We start from the raw sequence: 23,721 nt of genomic DNA, 5'->3' as shown, positions 1-23,721 counted from the left end.
CCTACTTATTACAGCTTGACAAAGGCAACACACGGCTTGACAAATGTTGTCCGCATTTCTGGTGAAATACTTCCACACCGAAGAGCTGATTTTTTTGGTATTTTCACCAGGCATGTCAACGGCCCTATTCCTCCCACGGACAACAGGTGTCTCCCCGGGTGCCTGACTTAAACAAACCACCTCACCATATGAATCCTCCTTGTCAATTTCCTCCCCAGCGCCAGCAACACCCATATCCTCCTCATCCTGGTGTATTTCAACACTGACATCTTCAATCTGACTATCAGGAACTGGACTGCGGGTGCTCCTTCCAGCACTTGCAGGGGGCGTGCAAATGGTGGAAGGCGCATGCTCTTCACGTCCAGTGTTGGGAAGGTCAGGCATCGCAACCGACACAATTGGACTCTCCTTGTGGATTTGGGATTTCGAAGAACGCGCAGTTCTTTGCGGTGCTTTTGCCAGCTTGAGTCTTTTCAGTTTTCTAGCGAGAGGCTGAGTGCTTCCATCCTCATGTGAAGCTGAACCACTAGCCATGAACATAGGCCAGGGCCTCAGCCGTTCCTTGCCACTCCATGTGGTAAATGGCATATTGGCAAGTTTACGCTTCTCCTCCGACAATTTTATTTTAGATTTTGGAGTCCTTTTTTTACTGATATTTGGTGTTTTGGATTTTACATGCTCTGTACTATGACATTGGGCATCGGCCTTGGCAGACGACGTTGCTGGCATTTCATCGTCTCGGCCATGACTAGTGGCAGCAGCTTCAGCACGAGGTGGAAGTGGATCTTGATCTTTCCCTAATTTTGGAACCTCAACATTTTTGTTCTCCATATTTTAATAGGCACAACTAAAAGACACAGAAGTAGCTACAGCCGTGGACTACCGTACTGTGTCTGCTGCTAATATAGACTGGATGATAATGAGATGAAATCAATATATATATATATATATATATATATAATATCACTAGTACTGCAGCCGGACAGGTATATATATTTATTATGTAATGACTGATGACGGACCTGCTGGACACTGTCAGCTCAGCAGCACCGCAGACTGCTACAGTAAGCTACTATAGTAGTATGTATAAAGAAGAAAGAAAAAAAAAACCACGGGTAGGTGGTATACAATTATGGATGGACGAGCGACTGCCGACACAGAGGTAGCTACAGCCGTGGACTACCGTACTGTGTCTGCTGCTAATATAGACTGGATGATAATGAGATGAAATCAATATATATTATATCACACTAGTACTGCAGCCGGACAGGTAGATATATTTATTTTGTAATGACTGATGACGGACCTGCTGGACACTGTCAGCTCAGCAGCACCGCAGACTGCTACAGTAAGCTACTATAGTAGTATGTATAAAGAAGAAAGAAAAAAAAAAACCACGTGTAGGTGGTATACAATTATGGATGGACGAGCGACTGCCGACACAGAGGTAGCTACAGCCGTGGACTACCGTACTGTGTCTGCTGCTAATATAGACTGGATGATAATGAGATGAAATCAATATATATATATATATATATATATATAATATCACTAGTACTGCAGCCGGACAGGTATATATATTTATTATGTAATGACTGATGACGGACCTGCTGGACACTGTCAGCTCAGCAGCACCGCAGACTGCTACAGTAAGCTACTATAGTAGTATGTATAAAGAAGAAAGAAAAGAAAAAAAACCACGGGTAGGTGGTATACAATTATGGATGGACGAGCGACTGCCGACACAGAGGTAGCTACAGCCGTGGACTACCGTACTGTGTCTGCTGCTAATATAGACTGGATGATAATGAGATGAAATCAATATATATTATATCACACTAGTACTGCAGCCGGACAGGTAGATATATTTATTATGTAATGACTGATGACGGACCTGCTGGACACTGTCAGCTCAGCAGCACCGCAGACTGCTACAGTAAGCTACTATAGTAGTATGTATAAAGAAGAAAGAAAAAAAAAAACCACGGGTAGGTGGTATACAATTATGGATGGACGAGCGACTGCCGACACAGAGGTAGCTACAGCCGTGGACTACCGTACTGTGTCTGCTGCTAATATAGACTGGATGATAATGAGATGAAATCAATATATATATATATATATATATATATATATATATAATATCACTAGTACTGCAGCCGGACAGGTATATATATTTATTATGTAATGACTGATGACGGACCTGCTGGACACTGTCAGCTCAGCAGCACCGCAGACTGCTACAGTAAGCTACTATAGTAGTATGTATAAAGAAGAAAGAAAAAAAAAACCACGGGTAGGTGGTATACAATTATGGATGGACGAGCGACTGCCGACACAGAGGTAGCTACAGCCGTGGACTACCGTACTGTGTCTGCTGCTAATATAGACTGGATGATAATGAGATGAAATCAATATATATATATATAATATCACTAGTACTGCAGCCGGACAGGTATATATATTTATTATGTAATGACTGATGACGGACCTGCTGGACACTGTCAGCTCAGCAGCACCGCAGACTGCTACAGTAAGCTACTATAGTAGTATGTATAAAGAAGAAAGAAAAAAAAAAGCATGGGTAGGTGGTATACAATATTATATATATATTATATACAATTATATATATATATATATATATATATATATTAAACTCACTGGTGGTGATTATTAAACTGGTGGTCAGGTCACTGGTCACACTATCAGCAACTTGCAAGTAGTACTTCTAAGCAAACAATCACAATATATATTATACTGGTGGTCAGTGTGGTCACAATGGCAGTGTGGCACTCTGGCAGCAAAAGTGTGCACTGTACGTTATATGTACTCCTGAGTCCTGCTCTCAGACTCTAACTGCTCCCCACTGTCAGTGTCTCCCCCACAAGTCAGATAATACAGTCACACTATCTATCACTTCAGCAAGTAACTACTAGTACTCCTCCTAATGCTCCCCAAAATTACTACTGTGTCTCTCTCTACTGTCTCACTCTCTTCTCTATAAACGGAGAGGACGCCAGCCACGTCCTCTCCCTATGAATCTCAATGCACGTGTGAAAATGGCGGCGACGCGCGGCTCCTTATATAGAATCCGAGTCTCGCGATAGAATCCGAGCCTTGCGAGAATCCGACAGCGGGATGACGACGTTCGGGCGCGCTCGGGTTAACCGAGCAAGGCGGGAAGATCCGAGTCGCTCGGACCCGTGTAAAAAAACCTGAAGTTCGGGCGGGTTCGGATTCCGAGGAACCGAACCCGCTTATCTCTACTGCAAACTATACATTTTTGTCCTAAAACCCATACCTTATTAAGGAACATTGCACGCCAAAGGCACGCACTACAAAAAAAGTTGGTAGGGTATCACAAGAAAGAGGCATGGCTACACAATGCTATGCCCCAATTTAAATTACACCACACAGTATAACAATCTTATTCACATTCCACCACACGCATTGCCCCTTATTCATGTTATGCCACACAGTAGTACCCCTTGTTCACATAATGCCCACAGTAATAGTGCCCCTTACACATAAACCAAACATCTGTCGGTAACAGACAATGTCTTGATATAATAGTTAGGCCTAGCGCCAAGAGCCAGTCTGATTACAGGGCTCAGGGTGTTGCCTTGTTATTTGGAGCTCAGAGTGATCTGGGCCTAATGCTCAGGTCATTTTATTTATCATGGGGCTCAGGCCCTTTTGGTCTGCCTTTCTGAGGGGCACACTTGTTATCTGGGCCTAATACCCAGATCACCTTTTTAATTTTAAGGTTCAGACCCTTTTGGCCTGCCCAGCTGAGGGACAGTTTTAAGTGACCTGGGCCTAATGTCCAGAGTCACCTTATTCACCTGGTGGTGCACTTTATTATACAGGGCCTAATGCCATCTCTGGTGCCACAGACCAAAGGCCTACATTTTTGTCCATGGGCCTAGTGACTGACTACTGCACCCCGGGATGAGGGCCCACCTGCTTTGCTTCAGGCCTAGTGCCTGTCTATGCCCACGGGCTTAGTGCCCAACTACACTGATGGTTTTGGGGGAAGGGGTGCTGGTGACAGATGGGCCTCACAGAGGGTCTACCTTCTCCAGAGGAAGAGGCTACAGGGAGGAGCTTAGTTAGCTATTTTGCTTTCCACCCCTGTGTGCCTCTTTTGTCCTAATGTTATTTTGTCTGCCTCAGGCCCATCCTGGCCAGTGGCGCCACCTAGTCCTCTATGCCTCCAGACGGCTCATCCTGTCTTTTTTTCTTGAGCCTGGCATCTTCTGGCCTCTTCCACATCCACTGGGCTCTACTTTTGGCATTCTCTCCTCCTCTCCACCACCGCACGTCTGGCTCTTCCGTCCAGTGGCTTCTGACATCACACAATGGGGGCAAGGCAAGCTACAGCGTGGCAAGCTCTGATTTGTTTGTGATCCTATTGGCTGCCAATCTGCAAGCTGCAAATGGCTCATGGATAGTGCCAAATCCAAAAGGCCACCACCGTCGCTTCCGATTGGCTGCCAAATTGCCAGCAAATTTGAATCACTGCTTCCATGTTGCTGCCTGTCGCAAATGCAAGTCCGGAGCTGGGAAGCATCAGGTGGTCCCTGGCATCGGACACCCGCTGCTGCTGCACTTCCTGCTGGGGACACAGCTTCCCCACACCCTGCTGCTCTTCATGTGCTGGGAACAGTGCTTCCAGTGCTGCCTGTACTAAGTTGCTGTGGTCAGGTAAGGTGAGTGAGCGGAGGTGGAACTGGTTCCACCTCGATTTACAAGTGACAGAACACAGTCCCGCCCTGTTCCGGCCCACTTTAAACCCTGATGACCACACACACTCAAGAGAGGGAAGTATATCTATCTTATAAAATGGCCCCGGTTATGACAATACAGAATTAGAAGAAAAAAAATGTTCAGAATAGTCTTTTACTTTAATTACTTTTAATAAATAAACATGTAACTGGATAATAGTGTAAGTGAATAAAATAAATAACATTTTTCTGATATATGAATATCTGTCAGAGCGACAGGGATACGCTGCTGTCAGTAAGGCAGTGATGTGCTTCTGTAAGTGAGGTGGGAATGTGCTGCTGTTAGTGAGTAATGTCTCTGTCACTGATGCTGGTGTTTTGAGTTGGTCAAGGTTGAAGCAGTACAAGTGTACGTTTACCCTGAGAAGTGTGTGGCCATGCTGAGTGTGTGGTCATTGGGAAATAAATAATGCGCGGTCATGTAATCTACGGCGTTCAATCATGTCAGGTAGTTTTATATTCTTATTATAGACAGACAGACAGATATATACTGATGGAGCCACGTTAGTCGTGGCTCCGTCTGTGACTAGGCGCGCCCCAGAGACACTGTGAGCATCTCCCTCTGGACAGCCACGCGCGCCTGGACGGAGATCTGCCCCATTCACTTTAATGGAGAGTGTCTCTGTCCGGGCGGGCACGCGCACCCAGACAGAAACGCTTACAATAGGAAGCAGCTCTGTGCACTCCTGGCGTGACTAGGCGGACGGATCGCCTAGTCATGCCGGGAGTGCGCGCCTGCGACTGGGGGGGTGTCAGATAAGGTGGCTCCATCTGTATAAATTATATATATATATATATATATATAGTTCCCCTTGATGAAGTCCGGTTGCTGACGGACAAAACGCGTTGGAGCTACCTGCAGACATCTCCTTTTATGGACAGATAAGCTTCATACAATTTTTAATCCTGTACGCATGCCTTCCAGCCATTCTTATGGACAGATAACCTTTATATAATTTTTTATTCTGTACGCATGTTATTCAGCTATTTTATGTTTCCTTATGTTATTATGTGTATTAAATTGTTGTGTTTTTAAATATATACACTGCTCAGGCTGCATATTGATTGTGTTTTGGGAATAAGCTGGTTTCCTAATTAGGCCTGTAAAATTATGCAGTGACATAATATGGAATTTTAAAACGGTACACACTATGTTTGCTTTCTTCTGTTTTATTCGTATGTATTAAGCCACAAAAAGAGTGCTGCTTGAGCAGAGCTTCTCTTGTTACCAGATAAGTGACCTAAGCCAGTTCTTATCATCCCTTTCTTTTATACCTTCTCTCCCCTTGATATACTCACTAGACTCTTGGGCGCTTGTATTCACCAATTCTCGCAACAAATTATATGTGCATGCCAAGCACATGTCTATGTATAAGGTGCCGCTCATATAATAAATTGAGAAGTGTTTTTATTATCTACAAGGGTTACACATACTTATGGTATAGATATCACAAAATTGCACCTGAGCGCCGTAGGTCCTAGGTCCTTGATAAGGCCTCTATAGAAGAAAACACGGGCGGCACTCCACGGACTTTGAAAAGCAAGGTGTATTCATAAATATAGCATAGTGCAAGTACGACGTTTCAAGGCCAGTGCAGCCTTTTCTTCAGGTTGTGCAGCATGATGTGACAAATACAAATGACTAAACAGTGTTGCTTGTGCTTACCTGTGTTAAATACCGTATGTGTGCAGCGTGTGGTGTCCCGCAGCGTCTTGGGCCGTCGGCATCCGGGTGAGTCAGCTGGTCGCTCTGCTCATGACGTCATGGTTGCTGGGCAACCCGTCCAAGCCTCGGGTCCCGTGGCGCCAGGGAAACCTGATTGTACTTGCACTATGTTTTATTTATGAATACACCTTGCTTTTCAAAGTCCGTGAAGTGCTGCCCGTGTTTTCTTCTATAGAGGCCTTATCAAGGACCTAGGAAGGATTCTCCATTAAAGGCACTTGCAGGAGGGCACCCCGGCCATTACTTAACTCTCTCTCTCTATATATATATATATATATATATATATATATATATATATATATATATATATATATATATACAGTTTATTAGAGATGTGTGGCTGGCACTTTTCATGTTTTGTGTTTTGGTTCTAATTCCACTTTCATGTTTTGGTTTTGGCTTTGGTTTTGGATCTGGATGATTTTTGAAAAAAACATAAAAACAGCTAAAATCACAGAATTTGGGGGTAATTTTTCTCCTACGGTATTATTAACCTCAATAACAATCATTTCCAGTCTATCCTGAACACCTCACATTATTGTTTTTAGGCCAAAAGGTTGCTCCGAGGTTGCTGGATGACTAAGCTAAGCGACACAAGTGGACAACACAAACACCTGGCCTATCTAGATGTGGCACTGCAGTGTCAGACAGGAGGGCAGACATAAAATAAAGGCCCCAAACAGCACATCATGCAAAGAATAAAAAGAATTGCAATGAGGTAGTTGTATGACTAAGCCAAGCGACACAAACAATCGGCCCATCTAGGCGTGGCACTGCAGTGGCAGACAGGAGGGCAGATATAAAAAAAGCCCCTAACAGCACATGATGCAAAGAAGAAAAAAAGGTGCACCGAGGTTGCTGTATGACTAAGCTAAGCGACACAACCACCTGGCCCATCTAGTAGTGTCACGCAGTGGCTGAATGTCGAGAGTGAGCCGCAATTGTTCGGCATCTCCAGCACGCTCCAGTCACTTTTAAAAAAAATCTGAAATTGGTGGACTTTTCAAAAACAGCAAACAGCACCAAACAGCACCTCATGCAAAGATGTTGAAGAGATGCAATGAGGTAGCTGTATGACTAAGCCAAGCGACACAAACAATTCCAACTGGAATTATACGTCCAAATCACTAGAATTAATTGGCAAGATCACTGTAATTATACGTCCAAATCACTGGAATTAATTGGCACAATCACTGTAATTATACATCCAAATCACTGGAATTAATTGGCAAGACCACTGTAATAAATAATTATACATCCAAATCACTGGAATTAATTGGCAAAATCACTGTTATTATACGTCCAAATCACTGGAATTAATTGGCAAGATCACTGTAATTAATAATTATACGTCCAAATCACTAGAATTATTGGCAAGATCACTGTAATTAATAATTATACGTCCAAATCACTGGAATTAATTGGCAAAATCTCGGCATCGCCTGCCTAGTGAAGTTGAATCTAGATGGGATTTGTTACCGGGGACATAATACCTTCATTAGTTGTCTAAATCCCACTGCACTAATGGCGGATACCGGACGCACGTCTAACATCAACATAAGTGTCAAGGCCTCAGTTATGAGGGCTTCCATCGTCATGTGAAGCTGAACCACTAGTCATGAACATAGGCCAGGGCCTCAGCCGTTCCTTGCCACTCCGTGTCGTAAATGGCATATTGGCAAGTCTACTTTTCTCCTCAGACCATTTAAATTTATTTTTTTGGGTCTTTTTACTGAACATTCGCTTTTTGGATTTTTCACGCCCTCTACTATCGCATAGGGCATCGGCCTTGGCAGACAACGTTGATGGCATTTCATCGTCTATGTCATGGCTAGTGGCAGGAGCTTCAGCACTAGGAGGAAGTGGTTCTTAATCTTTCCCTATTTTATCCTCCAAACGTTTGTTCTCCATTATTTTACAGGAGTTATATAACACAATATGCGGCATAAGAGAGCGTACCTCTACACAACACAGGGCAAACCCTGTAAAAAATATTTGGATTAAATATTAATAACCCCTTTATTTGGAGTAAATAATATACATCACAGGACAGCATTACTGAATTTATATGGCAGCACCACTGGACTGGATTTATACAGATCAAGAAAAAATGGACAGTGAGGATCTACTGCGCCCACAGATAGCTGCAGTGAGGGCGTACAAGGAGATGTCACTCTATCTCCAACAACACAATTTATACACAAATACAAGAGTCCGCCTTCTGCTGCGCTATCAGCAAGTCTTTAAATGAGTAATGTAGGTATTTCACAAAGTTGGAGTCTCAAACTTCAGAGCCCCGAAGCGAGAGATACCATTAACCCGAATATTCAGAGTCAATGATGTTGGGGATCTTTAACTGACAGTGATTGATAGGTGTAAATCATGAAGAAGTAACAAAAGAACTCCTTATAGGTACGCACCGGGCTCACATGTACGGTGTGTGCGAAGTGTCCATAAAGGTATCTTTTTCTTTCTTTGCTCCAATGGGTACTGGCCTTCTTCTATTCCCTTTAGCGACCCCTCATGGGAATACAAATGAACAGACACGGGTGGAAACTAGTGATGAGCGCCTGAAATTTTTCGGGTTTTGTGTTTTGGTTTTGGGTTCGGTTCCGCGGCCGTGTTTTGGGTTCGACCGCGTTTTGGCAAAACCTCACCAAATTTTTTTTGTCGGATTCGGGTGTGTTTTGGATTCGGGTGTTTTTTTCAAAAAACCCTAAAAAACAGCTTAAATCATAGAATTTGGGGGTCATTTTGATCCCATATTATTATTAACCTCAAAAACCATAATTTCCACTCATTTTCAGTCTATTCTGAATACCTCACACCTCACAATATTATTTTTAGTCCTAAAATTTGCACCGAGGTCGCTGGATGACTAAGCTAAGCGACCCTAGTGGCCGACACAAACACCTGGCCCATCTAGGAGTCGCACTGCAGTGTCACGCAGGATGTCCCTTCCAAAAAACCCTCCCCAAACAGCACATGACGCAAAGAAAAAAAGAGGCGCAATGAGGTAGCTGTGTGAGTAAGATTAGCGACCCTAGTGGCCGACACAAACACCGGGCCCATTTAGGAGTGGCACTGCAGTGTCACGCAGGATGTCCCTTCCAAAAAACCCTCCCCAAACAGCACATGACGCAAAGAAAAAAAGAGGCGCAATGAGGTAGCTGTGTGAGTAAGATTAGCGACCCTAGTGGCCGACACAAACACCGGGCCCATCTAGGAGTGGCACTGCAGTGTCACGCAGGATGGCCCTTCCAAAAAACACTCCCCAAACAGCACATGACGCAAAGAAAAAAAGAGGCGCAATGAGGTAGCTGACTGTGTGAGTAAGATAAGCGACCCTAGTGGCCGACACAAACACCGGGCCCATTTAGGAGTGGCACTGCAGTGTCACGCAGGATGTCCCTTCCAAAAAACCCTCCCCAAACAGCACATGACGCAAAGAAAAAAAGAGGCGCAATGAGGTAGCTGTGTGAGTAAGATTAGCGACCGTAGTGGCCGACACAAACACCGGGCCCATTTAGGAGTGGCACTGCAGTGTCACGCAGGATGTCCCTTCCAAAAAACCCTCCCCAAACAGCACATGACGCAAAGAAAAAAAGAGGCGCAATGAGGTAGCTGTGTGAGTAAGATTAGCGAACCTAGTGGCCGACACAAACACCGGGCCCATCTAGGAGTGGCACTGCAGTGTCACGCAGGATGTCCCTTCCAAAAAACCCTCCCCAAACAGCACATGACGCAAAGAAAAAAAGAGGCGCAATGAGGTAGCTGTGTGAGTAAGATTAGCGACCGTAGTGGCCGACACAAACACCGGGCCCATTTAGGAGTGGCACTGCAGTGTCACGCAGGATGTCCCTTCCAAAAAACCCTCCCCAAACAGCACATGACGCAAAGAAAAAAAGAGGCGCAATGAGGTAGCTGACTGTGTGAGTAAGATAAGCGACCCTAGTGGCCGACACAAACACCGGGCCCATTTAGGAGTGGCACTGCAGTGTCACGCAGGATGTCCCTTCCAAAAAACCCTCCCCAAACAGCACATGACGCAAAGAAAAATAAAAGAAAAAAGAGGTGCAAGATGGAATTGTCCTTGGGCCCTCCCACCCACCCTTATGTTGTATAAACAAAACAGGACATGCCCACTTTAACCAACCCATCATTTCAGTGACAGGGTCTGCCACACGACTGTGACTGATATGACGGGTTGGTTTGGACCCCCCCCAAAAAAGAAGCAATTAATCTCTCCTTGCACAAACTGGCTCTACAGAGGCAAGATGTCCACCTCATCATCATCCTCCGATATATCACCGTGTACATCCCCCTCCTCACAGATTATCAATTCGTCCCCACTGGAATCCACCATCTCAGCTCCCTGTGTACTTTGTGGAGGCAATTGCTGCTGGTCAATGTCTCCGCGGAGGAATTGATTATAATTCATTTTAATGAACATCATCTTCTCCACATTTTCTGGATGTAACCTCGTACGCCGATTGCTGACAAGGTGAGCGGCGGCACTAAACACTCTTTCGGAGTACACACTTGTGGGAGGGCAACTTAGGTAGAATAAAGCCAGTTTGTGCAAGGGCCTCCAAATTGCCTCTTTTTCCTGCCAGTATAAGTATGGACTGTGTGACGTGCCTACTTGGATGCGGTCACTCATATAATCCTCCACCATTCTTTCAATGGTGAGAGAATCATATGCAGTGACAGTAGACGACATGTCCGTAATCGTTGTCAGGTCCTTCAGTCCGGACCAGATGTCAGCATCAGCAATCGCTCCAGACTGCCCTGCATCACCGCCAGCGGGTGGGCTCGGAATTCTGAGCCTTTTCCTCGCACCCCCAGTTGCGGGAGAATGTGAAGGAGGAGATGTTGACAGGTCGCGTTCCGCTTGACTTGACAATTTTCTCACCAGCAGGTCTTTCAACCCCAGCAGACTTGTGTCTGCCGGAAAGAGAGATCCAAGGTAGGCTTTAAATCTAGGATCGAGCATGGTGGCCAAAATGTAGTGCTCTGATTTCAACAGATTGACCACCCGTGAATCCTTGTTAAGCGAATTAAGGGCTCCATCCACAAGTCCCACATGCCTAGCGGAATCGCTCCGTGTTAGCTCCTCCTTCAATGTCTCCAGCTTCTTCTGCAAAAGCCTGATGAGGGGAATGACCTGACTCAGGCTGGCAGTGTCTGAACTGACTTCACGTGTGGCAAGTTCAAAGGGCAGCAGAACCTTGCACAACGTTGAAATCATTCTCCACTGCGCTTGAGACAGGTGCATTCCACCTCCTATATCGTGCTCAATTGTATAGGCTTGAATGGCCTTTTGCTGCTCCTCCAACCTCTGAAGCATATAGAGGGTTGAATTCCACCTCGTTACCACTTCTTGCTTCAGATGATGGCAGGGCAGGTTCAGTAGTTTTTGGTGGTGCTCCAGTCTTCTGTACGTGGTGCCTGTACGCCGAAAGTGTCCCGCAATTCTTCTGGCCACCGACAGCATCTCTTGCACGCCCCTGTCGTTTTTTAAATAATTCTGCACCACCAAATTCAAGGTATGTGCAAAACATGGGACGTGCTGGAATTTGCCCATATTTAATGCACACACAATATTGCTGGCGTTGTCCGATGCCACAAATCCACAGGAGAGTCCAATTGGGGTAAGCCATTCTGCGATGATCTTCCTCAGTTGCCGTAAGAGGTTTTCAGCTGTGTGCGTATTCTGGAAAGCGGTGATACAAAGCGTAGCCTGCCTAGGAAAGAGTTGGCGTTTGCGAGATGCTGCTACTGGTGCCGCCACTGCTGTTCTTGCGGCGGGAGTCCATACATCTACCCAGTGGGCTGTCACAGTCATATAGTCCTGACCCTGCCCTGCTCCACTTGTCCACATGTCCGTGGTTAAGTGGACATTGGGTACAGCTGCATTTTTTAGGACACTGGTGACTCTTTTTCTGAGGTCTGTGTACATTTTCGGAATCGCCTGCCTAGAGAAATGGAACCTAGATGGTATTTGGTACCGGGGACACAGTACCTTCAACAAGTCTCTAGTTGGCTCTGCAGTAATGATGGATACCGGAACCACGTTTCTCACCACCCAGGATGCCAAGGCCTCAGTTATCCGCTTTGCAGTAGGATGACTGCTGTGATATTTCATCTTCCTCGCAAAGGACTGTTGGACAGTCAATTGCTTGGTGGAAGTAGTAAAAGTGGTCTTACGACTTTCCCTCTGGGATGACCATCGACTCCCAGCAGCAACAACAGCAGCGCCAGCAGCAGTAGGCGTTACAAGCAAGGATGCATCGGAGGAATCCCAGGCAGGAGAGGAATCATCAGAATTGCCAGTGACATGGCCTGCAGGACTATTGGCATTCCTGGGGAAGGAGGAAATTGACACTGAGGGAGTTGGTGGGGTGGTTTGCGTGAGCTTGGTTACAAGAGGAAGGGATTTACTGGTCAGTGGACTGCTTCCGCTGTCACCCAAAGTTTTTGAACTTGTCACTGACTTATTATGAATGCGCTGCAGGTGACGTATAAGGGAGGATGTTCTGAGGTGGTTAACGTCCTTACCCCTACTTATTACAGCTTGACAAAGGGAACACACGGCTTGACACCTGTTGTCCGCATTTCTGTTGAAATACCTCCACACCGAAGAGCTGATTTTTTTGGTATTTTCACCAGGCATGTCAATGGCCATATTCCTCCCACGGACAACAGGTGTCTCCCCGGGTGCCTGACTTAAACAAACCACCTCACCATCAGAATCCTCCTGGTCAATTTCCTCCCCAGCGCCAGCAACACCCATATCCTCCTCATCCTGGTGTACTTCAACACTGACATCTTCAATCTGACTATCAGGAACTGGACTGCGGGTGCTCCTTCCAGCACTTGCAGGGGGCGTGCAAATGGTGGAAGGCGCATGCTCTTCACGTCCAGTGTTGGGAAGGTCAGGCATCGCAACCGACACAATTGGACTCTCCTTGTGGATTTGGGATTTCGAAGAACGCACAGTTCTTTGCGGTGCTACTGCTTTTGCCAGCTTGAGTCTTTTCATTTTTCTAGCGAGAGGCTGAGTGCCTCCATCCTCATGTGAAGCTGAACCACTAGCCATGAACATAGGCCAGGGCCTCAGCCGTTCCTTGCCACTCCGTGTGGTAAATGGCATATTGGCAAGTTTACGCTTCTCCTCCGACAATTTTATTTTAGGTTTTGGAGTCCTTTTTTTACTGATATTTGGTGTTTTGGATTTGACATGCTCTGTACTATGACATTGGGCATCGGCCTTGGCAGACGACGTTGCTGGCATTTCATCGTCTCGGCCATGACTAGTGGCAGCAGCTTCAGCACGAGGTGGAAGTGGATCTTGATCTTTCCCTAATTTTGGAACCTCAACATTTTTGTTCTCCATATTTTAATAGGCACAACTAAAAGGCACCTCAGGTAAACAATGGAGATGGATGGATACTAGTATACAATTATGGACGGACTGCCGAGTGCCGACACAGAGGTAGCTACAGCCGTGGACTACCGTACTGTACTGTGTCTGCTGCTAATATAGACTGGTTGATAAAGAGATGTAGTAGTATGTATGTATAAAGAAGAAAGAAAAAAAAACCTCGGGTAGGTGGTATACAATTATGGACGGACTGCCGAGTGCCGACACAGAGGTAGCTACAGCCGTGAACTACCGTACTGTACTGTGTCTGCTGCTAATATACACTGGTTGATAAAGAGATGTAGTAGTATGTATGTATAAAGAAGAAAGAAAAAAAAAACCTCGGGTAGGTGGTATACAATTATGGACGGACTGCCGAGTGCCGACACAGAGGTAGCTACAGCCGTGAACTACCGTACTGTACTGTGTCTGCTGCTAATATAGACTGGTTGATAAAGAGATGTAGTAGTATGTATGTATAAAGAAGAAAGAAAAAAAACCTCGGGTAGGTGGTATACAATTATGGACGGACTGCCGAGTGCCGACACAGAGGTAGCTACAGCCGTGGACTACCGTACTGTACTGTGTCTGCTGCTAATATAGACTGGTTGATAAAGAGATGTAGTAGTATGTATGTATAAAGAAGAAAGAAAAAAAAACCACGGTTAGGTGGTATACAATTATGGACGGACTGCCGAGTGCCGACACAGAGGTAGCTACAGCCGTGAACTACCGTACTGTACTGTGTCTGCTGCTAATATAGACTGGTTGATAAAGAGATGTAGTAGTATGTATGTATAAAGAAGAAAGAAAAAAAAACCACGGGTAGGTGGTATACAATTATGGACGGACTGCCGAGTGCCGACACAGAGGTAGCTACAGCCGTGGACTACCGTACTGTACTGTGTCTGCTGCTAATATAGACTGGTTGATAAAGAGATGTAGTAGTATGTATGTATAAAGAAGAAAGAAAAAAAAACCACGGGTAGGTGGTATACAATTATGGATGGACTGCCGAGTGCCGACACAGAGGTAGCTACAGCCGTGAACTACCGTACTGTGTCTGCTGCGACTGGATGATAAATAATGATATAAAAAATATATATATATATCACTGCTGCAGCCGGACAGGTATATATTATATAATGACGGACCTGCTGGACACTGTCTGTCAGCAGAATGAGTTTTTTATAGAATAAAAAAAAAAACACCACACAAGTGAAGTCACACGACGAGTGTTTAACTTTTTCAGGCAATCACAATATAGTCTACTACTAACTATACTGGTGGTCAGTGTGGTCAGGTCACTGGTCAGTCACACTGGCAGTGGCACTCCTGCAGCAAAAGTGTGCACTGTTTAATTTTAATATAATATGTACTCCTGGCTCCTGCTATAACCTATAACTGGCACTGCAGTGCTCCCCAGTCTCCCCCACAATTATAAGCTGTGTGAGCTGAGCACAGTCAGATATATATACATAGATGATGCAGCACACTGGGCTGAGCAGTGCACACAGATATGGTATGTGACTGAGTCACTGTGTGTATCGTTTTTTTCAGGCAGAGAACGGATATATTAAATAAAACTGCACTGTCTGGTGGTCACTGTGGTCAGTCACTAGTAAACTCTGCACTCTCTACACTTCTACAGTACTCCTAAGCTCCAGTAAATCAGGTCAATCTCTCTCTCTCTCTCTTCTAATCTAAATGGAGAGGACGCCAGCCACGTCCTCTCCCTATCAATCTCAATGCACGTGTGAAAATGGCGGCGACGCGCGGCTCCTTATATAGAATCCGAGTCTCGCGAGAATCCGACAGCGTCATGATGACGTTCGGGCGCGCTCGGGTTAACCGAGCAAGGCGGGAGGATCCGAGTCTGCTCGGACCCGTGAACAAAACCATGAAGTTCGGGCGGGTTCGGATTCAGAGAAACCGAACCCGCTCATCTCTAGTGGAAACCCCAATAGTGTAATACGTTCGATGTATTGTAATTAAAAACAGAAGTAGGAAAACTGAAGTGATAATGTTAATCCTATTTCTAGTGGAGGACGTACCGTACTCACATAAAAACAAATAAAAGTACTCCTATAAAGGTATCTTTTCAAAGGAACAGAAAAACAGAAGAGTGAGGCGTACTCACGTTCTGTAGATGTTATCAAATCACATCAAGGTTTCTTTGAGGGGCGGCTTCTTACTTCTTCTCTATGGTGTTCTCGTCAGGACCACAGAATCCAGAAAAACCCACAGAGGAGAAGGTCTTATGAAAATATGTCCGTTTTATTCACAATAAATGTTATAAAAATGGGTAAAAAGCTTCCTAGACATGGATCACCATGCATAAATAACCAAGAGGAACACCCCAATACTAAGAGGTAGTTGTTGAAAAACACAGACCTGGGGTGTGGTAAGTCTGGACTCTCACACTCCTCAGAACTGATCTCCTGGGTACAGGGGTGAGCCTCCTTAACCACCAACGCGTTTCGACTGTAGAGTCTTTATCAAGGTGCAACTGGGTGGTGTGTGGTGCAGGAATAAATACACTGCAGCATGGTGACACCCCTTTTGGGGCGGAACCGGAACGCACGCCGCTATTTTGTTTATTTAAGGCTCATTTTAGATTTATTAAGTGGTTTACTGCCTATAGTAGGTATTATTACACCCCATTGAGGCCAGATACATCCCCCTAGGAGGGGCCATGTCATTTTTTATGAAGTTTATCCCTTTAGCTTCCGGTTCCGCCCCAAAAGGGGTGTCACCATGCTGCAGTGTATTTATTCCTGCACCACACACCACCCAGTTGCACCTTGATAAAGACTCTCCAGTCGAAACGCGTTGGTGGTTAAGGAGGCTCACCCCTGTACCCAGGAGATCAGTTCTGAGGAGTGTGAGAGTCCGGACTTACCACACCCCAGGTCTGTGTTTTTCAACAACTACCTCTTAGTATTGGGATGTTCCTCTTGGTTATTTATGCATGGTGATCCATGTCTAGGAAGCTTTTTACCCATTTTTATAACATTTATTGTGAATAAAACGGACATATTTTCATAAGACCTTCTCCTCTGTGGGTTTTTCTGGATCCTGTGGTCCCGACGAGAACACCATAGAGAAGAAGTAAGAAGCCGCCCCTCAAAGAAACCTTGATGTGATTTGATAACATCTACAGAACGTGAGTTCGGGGTACGCCTCACTCTTCTGTTTTTCTGTTCCTTTGAAAAGATACCTTTATAGGAGTACTTTTATTTGTTTTTATGTGAGTACGGTACGTCCTCCACTAGAAATAGGATTAACATTATCACTTCAGTTTTCCTACTTCTGTTTTTAATTACAATACATCAAACGTATTACACTATTGGGGTTTCCACCCGCGTCTGTTCATTTGTATTCCCATGAGGGGTCGCTAAAGGGAATAGAAGAAGGCCAGTACCCATTGGAGCGAAGAAGGAAAAAGATACCTTTATGGACACTTCGCACACACCGTACATGTGAGTACGGTGCGTACCTATAAGGAGTTCTTTTGTTACTTCTTCATGATTTACACCTATCAATCACTGTCAGTTAAAGATCCCCAACACCATTGACTCTGAATATTCGGGTTATTGGTATCTCTTGCTTCGGGGCTCTAAAGTTTGAGACTCCAACTTTGTGAAATACCTACATTACTCATTTAAAGACTTGCTGATAGCGCAGCAGAAGGCGGACTCTTGTATTTGTGTATGGATTTATACAGAATTATATGGATTTACATGGAATTATACAGCAGGATAACTGGAATTATATGGTAGTATCACGGGAATTATACGGCAATATCACAGGAATTATACCCCAGTATTACGGGAATTATATGCCAGTATTCCGAGAATTATACGGCAATGTCACAGGAATTATATGCCAGTATTCCGAGAATTATACGGAAGGGGACAATCTTGACACCCACCTCAGTGTTAGGATCCAAAAGGGTGTGGAACGTGGATCTGGATAAAGGGGGAAAAGTCCCACGGCACGGTATAAACTTTCAGTAAGGACCACGGGCACTCACTCATTAACTTTTATTAGCATGGATACAAATTGCTACAGACTATTCGTGTGACTACTCCTGTAAGGGCCCCAATGGTATATCTAAACTGCAGTTTCTCCAACTGATTTTACCTGGGTATTTAGGTGTTAGAACATGTGACCTTGTTTTTTCCATTCTACCAATTTTTTTTGTAATGCATGCAATATTTTATGTATAGGACAATATAAGTAATAGAAAGGGTTATCTGTCGGTGGATATTGTTAATATTGATTAGTGATATTAAATATAACCATACTTACCGGAAGAGTCGTCTTCGTATCTGAGACAGAGCCTGGAATGAAAAACAAATGAGAGGTAACACTGTTGTCAACAGTAATTGTCTAGTATACATTTACCATCTACCATAGGCGTTCCCAAGCCGGCCTGTCACATAACTTTATACGAAACGCTTGGTTGGAGGCACTATAGTAGACACCTAGTAACCACTGGCAGGAGGGGGGTTACATACGGCAATGTCACAGGAATTATACGGCAATATCATAGGAATTATATGCCAGTATTCCGAGAATTATACGCCAATGTCACAGGAATTATATGGCAATATCATAGGAATTATACGCCAGTATTCCGAGAATTATACGGCAATGTCACTGGAATAATATGGCAATATCATAGGAATTATACGCCAGTATTCCGAGAATTATACGGCACAGTCACAGGAATTATACACCAGTATACCAAGAATTATACGGCAATGTCACAGGAATTATACGGCAATATCATAGGAATTATACACCAGTATTCCGAGAATTATACGGCAATATCATAGGAATTATACGCCAGTATTCCGAGAATTATACGGCAATGTCACAGGAATTATACACCAGTATTCCGAGAATTATACGGCAATGTCACAGGAATTATACGCCAGTATCACTGGAATTATACGGCAATATCACAGGAATTATATGCCAGTATCACGGGATTTATACGCCAGTAACACTGGATATATGGAAGCAGAGGATACCACCACAGTGACTGGTCACTGGACTGATGCACAAGAGACTTCCCCTGGTCTAATGCAGGACAGTACCACTGAAAGGGACTTATACAGCTACACTGGATATATGGCAGCAGAGGACACCACCACTGTGACTGGTCACTGGACTGATGCACAAGAGACTTCCCCTGGTCTAATGCAGGACAGCACCACTGAAAGGGACTTATACAGCTACACTGGATATACTGTATGGCAGCAGAGGACACCACCACTGTGACTGGTCACTGGACTGATGCTGCACAAGAAAGACTCTACCCCTGGTCTGATGCAAGACAACACAGCAAAACTGCAAGGGACTTATACAGCAGCCAGCAGCACTTGGGACATATAGCAGCAGAGGACACCAACACTGACTGGCTGGACTGATGCAGCACAATACACTGACTACACTGGACTGGACAGAGCAGCACAACACAGCAAAAGACTCGCTACCCCACTTTCCCACCCCCACACAGACACTGAGGATGGAGACATGTCCTCTCACTACACTCTCCGAGACTGGAGTGAAAATTGCAGCGACACGTGGCTCCTTATATGGAATCCAAGTTCCGCGAGAATCCGACAGCGGGATGATGACGTTTTGCCTCGTTCGAGTTTCCAAGTCAGGCGGGAAAACCTGAGCCAGGCTTGGAACCGGGCTCAGAGCGTGAGGTTTGGTACGGTTCGGCTCTCTGAGAACCGATCCCGCTCATCTCTAATATATATATAAATATATATATATAAATACACACACACACACAGGAGTCTGGGGCCGGGCTAAATGACAATTGACAGGCTGAGCAGTGTGTCCCATGGTGCGGTGGCTGCTGATTCCCAGGGAAGGAAGTCAGAACAGGTTGTATACAACTTCACATGTATTTTCATATGTCCTGGCCAGCTCCCCATTGCATACCTCCCAATATTCTTCTGTGTCAAAGAGGGACACACACGCTGCGAGCCAAGCGCTCCCAAAAAGGGATGTGGCCTATGAAAAGGGGGCATGGCTTAGCGGGAGGGCCCGCGATCGCGAGCCATGGCCCCATTTTCGTCACTGAGGGGGCATGCTCAGCGCTCCGTGAGCTGCTGGCATGCCCCCTTTCCTCCTGTCTCCACTGAATAGACGCTGTTCGCATGCGCACAGTGTCTATTCACCGCTGCTTAGCAGAGCAGCGAGTGCAGGAGCCTCCCAACTGCCCTCCCACTGCGGGACACTGCGGCCTGCGGGTGGGACAGCGGGACAGTCCCAAAAAAAAGGGACTGTCCCTCGATAATCGGGACAGTTGGGAGGTATGCCATTGTACACCTTGGACACTGCTGGTTGTAAATGTTGTCATTGCAGTGTAACAGTTTAACACATTATCATTTTATTATTAATTTCTCAGTCTAGTTAGTATAATTTATATATAATTTCAGAATGTAAAATATTTCTTTACAAATTGTGAATATTATGCATTTGCATATAAAAATAACTAGAATTGCTTTACAAGTTATGTTATTCAAACATTTCTCATTCAGGAATTGAAGCTACAGAATTCTAGAGGCAGTTTGGCTCATTTACGAACGAGTTGATCGCAGCAGCAAATTTGTTAGCAGTTGGGCAAAACCATGGCCCTCATTCCGAGTTGTTCGCTCGGTAAAAATCTTCGCATCGCAGCGATTTTCCGCTTAATGCGCATGTGCAATGTTCGCACTGCGACTGCGCCAAGTAAATTTGCTATGCACTTAGTAATTTTACTCACGGCTTTTTCATCGTTCTGGCGATCGTAATGTGATTGACAGGAAATGGGTGTTACTGGGCGGAAACAGGCCGTTTTATGGGCGTGTGGGAAAAAACGCTACCGTTTCCGGAAAAAACGCAGGAGTGGCCGGAGAAAAGGAGGAGTGTCTGGGCGAACGCTGGGTGTGTTTGTGACGTCAAACCAGGAACGACAAGCACTGAACTGATCGCAGATGCCGAGTAAGTCTGGAGCTACTCAGAAACTGCTACGAGGTGTGTAATCGCAATATTGCGAATACATCGTTCGCAATTTTAAGATGCTAAGATTCACTCCCAGTAGGCGGCGGCTTAGCATGAGCAAATCTGCTAAAATCCGCTTGCGAGCGAACAACTCGGAATGACCTCCCATGTGCACTGCAGGGGGGGGGGCAGATATAACATGTGCAGAGAGAGTTAGATTTGGGTGGGGTGTTTTCAAACTGAAATCTAAATTGCAGTGTAAAAATAAAGCAGCCAGTATTTACCCTGCACAGAAACAAAATAACCCACCAAAATCTAACTCTCTCTGCACATGTTATATCTGCCCCACCTGCAGTGCACATGGGGGGTCATTCCGAGTTGTTAGCTCGTTGCCGATTTTCACAACGAAGTGATTAAGGCAAAAATGCGCATGCGCATGGTACGCAGTGCGCATGCGCTAAGTATTTTAGCACAAAACTTAGTAGATTTACTCACGTCCGAACGAAGAATTTAATCGTTGAAGTGATCGGAGTGTGATTGACAGGAAGTGGGTGTTTCTGGGAGGAAACTGCCCGTTTTCTGGGAGTGTGCGGAAAAACGCAGGTGTGCCAGGATAAAACGCTGGAGTGTCTGGAGAAACGGGGGAGTGGCTTGCCGAACGCAGGGCGTGTTTGTGACGTCAAACCAGGAACGAAATCGGCAGAGCTGATCGCAGTGTAGGAGTAAGTCTCGAGCTACTCAGAAACTGCTAAGAATTTTCTATTCGCAATTCTGCTAATCTTTCGTTCGCAATTCTGCTATGCTAAGATACACTCCCAGAGGGCGGCAGCCTAGCGTGTGCAATGCTGCTAAAATCTGCTAGCGAGCGAACAACTCTGAATGACCCCCCCATGGTTTTGCCCAACTGCTAACAAATTTGCTGCTGCAATCAACTCTCAATTACCCCAGTTGTGTTACATTGGAAAATAAACACTGAACCAAAGCAACCAATCAGGAGCTAGCTTTTATTTGCTACAGCAACTTAGACAATGAAAGCAAATGCTTGATTGCTTCCAATGGTAACTGTCACATTTTACATCAAAACACAGGAAATGAGTGTGGTATTCATGGCTTATTCTGTATTATCAGTAGAAAAAGTTGAAATAAGCAGAATTACTGCAATTGTATGTATGGTTTTACAGTCAGTATATTAAGTCAAATCACAGCAGGTTCATTCCTCTATGATACCAAGGTGGAAGTCTGGCATACGATTTCAATGACTGCTTGCAAAATAAACTCCTATCAAATACCAAGTACAGGTTGAGTATCCCTTATCCAAAATGCTTGGGACCAGAGTTATTTTGGATATCGGATTTTTCCGTATTTTGGAATAATTGCATACCATAATGAGATATCATGGTGATGGGACCTAAATATAAGCACAGAATGCATTTATGTTACATATACACCTTATATGCACAGCCTGAAGGTTATTTTAGCCAATATTTTTTATAACTTTGTGCATTAAACAAAGTGTGTCTACATTCACACAATTAATTTATGTTTCAAATACACCTTATACACACAGCCTAAGGTCATTTAATACAATATTTTTAATAACTTTGTGTATTAAACAAAGTTTGTGTACATTGAGCCATCAAAAAACAAAGGTTTCACTATCTCACTCTCACTCAAAAAAAGTCCGTATTTTGGAATATTCCGTATTTCGGAATATTTGGATATGGGATACTCAACCTGTACTATACCTTAAATACTGCATGGATATTGTGTCCTGCTATTAAGAAAGGGATATTCTTCTCAGATGTATCACATTTCATCATCTTCTTATATATACACACCCACAACCTGTCATGAATGGTTATTAAACCAAAGCATGTCCTTAGAGCAAAGCAGCAATTCATGAAAATGGTATATTAGATTACTGTCTGTACCAGATGTGTTAATTTCTTCCAGAATACAATACAGAAAGATAATCCAATCAAATCCTATAACTGACGTTGTCCAATGAAGCAAATGTGGAGTAATTATAATTGTACTATATTATCCAGGAGGTCTGGACTGCCACTACAGTATCAAAGCAGGACCAGCCACACAGTTTAACTAAACTATTATGCATTTAATTATATTTGGTTGGAAAGCTTTTCCAGCATTGTGTAACTGAATGTCAAAGAAGTCCTTTTAATTTTGCACTTAGAAATGTGTGCATGCAGCTTGAAAAGTTACAGAAGAGGAATGTCTTTTTACGTTTGCAGATGTTATATTACCTGTGGTTTGGCATAATTGTTTACAGCACCATAGCAGTTCAGAATTCTTCTTCAATAAGCAGAGGATTGGAGGTACAGTACAGAGGCTCAGATCATAGCAAGACCTTTATAAATGGGGTGGGAGCAGATGCAAAGTAATAGGAGGCTTTGCTATGCAGGTGATTTCTGTGTGAATACACCTGTTATTTTAATTAAGCCAACCTCCCTCTCACTCATTTTTGCAAACCTGTTTACCAGGGGCTAAAGAGACCCTGATAGGCTTCATGTGAAATTGAATTACATAAGTGAGGTGTGCTACAGTATCTCCACCAGATTGTTAAAGAAACCTTGACGCGTGTTATGACATCTTTGATTGTGTAAATTAGGTACGTCAGACCTAGGGATTACTACCTTATCTTTAGAGAAGAAGATTAGAATACACCTAGATATCACTAACCTTATTAACCACAGGAGACTCATATCCCTAGGTATCACTACACATTGGGGGTCATTCCAAGTTGATCGCAC

At 44.5% G+C, this 23,721-nt stretch overlaps 1 long non-coding RNA gene across 1 annotated transcript in view; it reads right to left on the bottom strand.

The window, feature by feature from the left end:
• The window catches only part of LOC134911549 (uncharacterized), a 210,160-nt gene extending 186,880 nt beyond the window's left edge, over window positions 1-23,280 (bottom strand). Inside the window, exons 1-2 of the long non-coding RNA XR_010176664.1 lie at window positions 23,215-23,280; window positions 18,254-18,285 (exon numbers count right to left, since the gene is read on the bottom strand). This is a non-coding gene — a long non-coding RNA (uncharacterized LOC134911549). The remainder of the gene's footprint in view (window positions 1-18,253; window positions 18,286-23,214) is intronic.
• Window positions 23,281-23,721: the final 441 nt, after the last annotated feature.

The sequence above is a fragment of the Pseudophryne corroboree genome, chromosome 4 (genome assembly GCF_028390025.1).
Source record: "Pseudophryne corroboree isolate aPseCor3 chromosome 4, aPseCor3.hap2, whole genome shotgun sequence".
Lineage (NCBI taxonomy): Eukaryota > Metazoa > Chordata > Amphibia > Anura > Myobatrachidae > Pseudophryne > Pseudophryne corroboree.
This window is presented reverse-complemented; position numbering and strand designations above follow the sequence as displayed.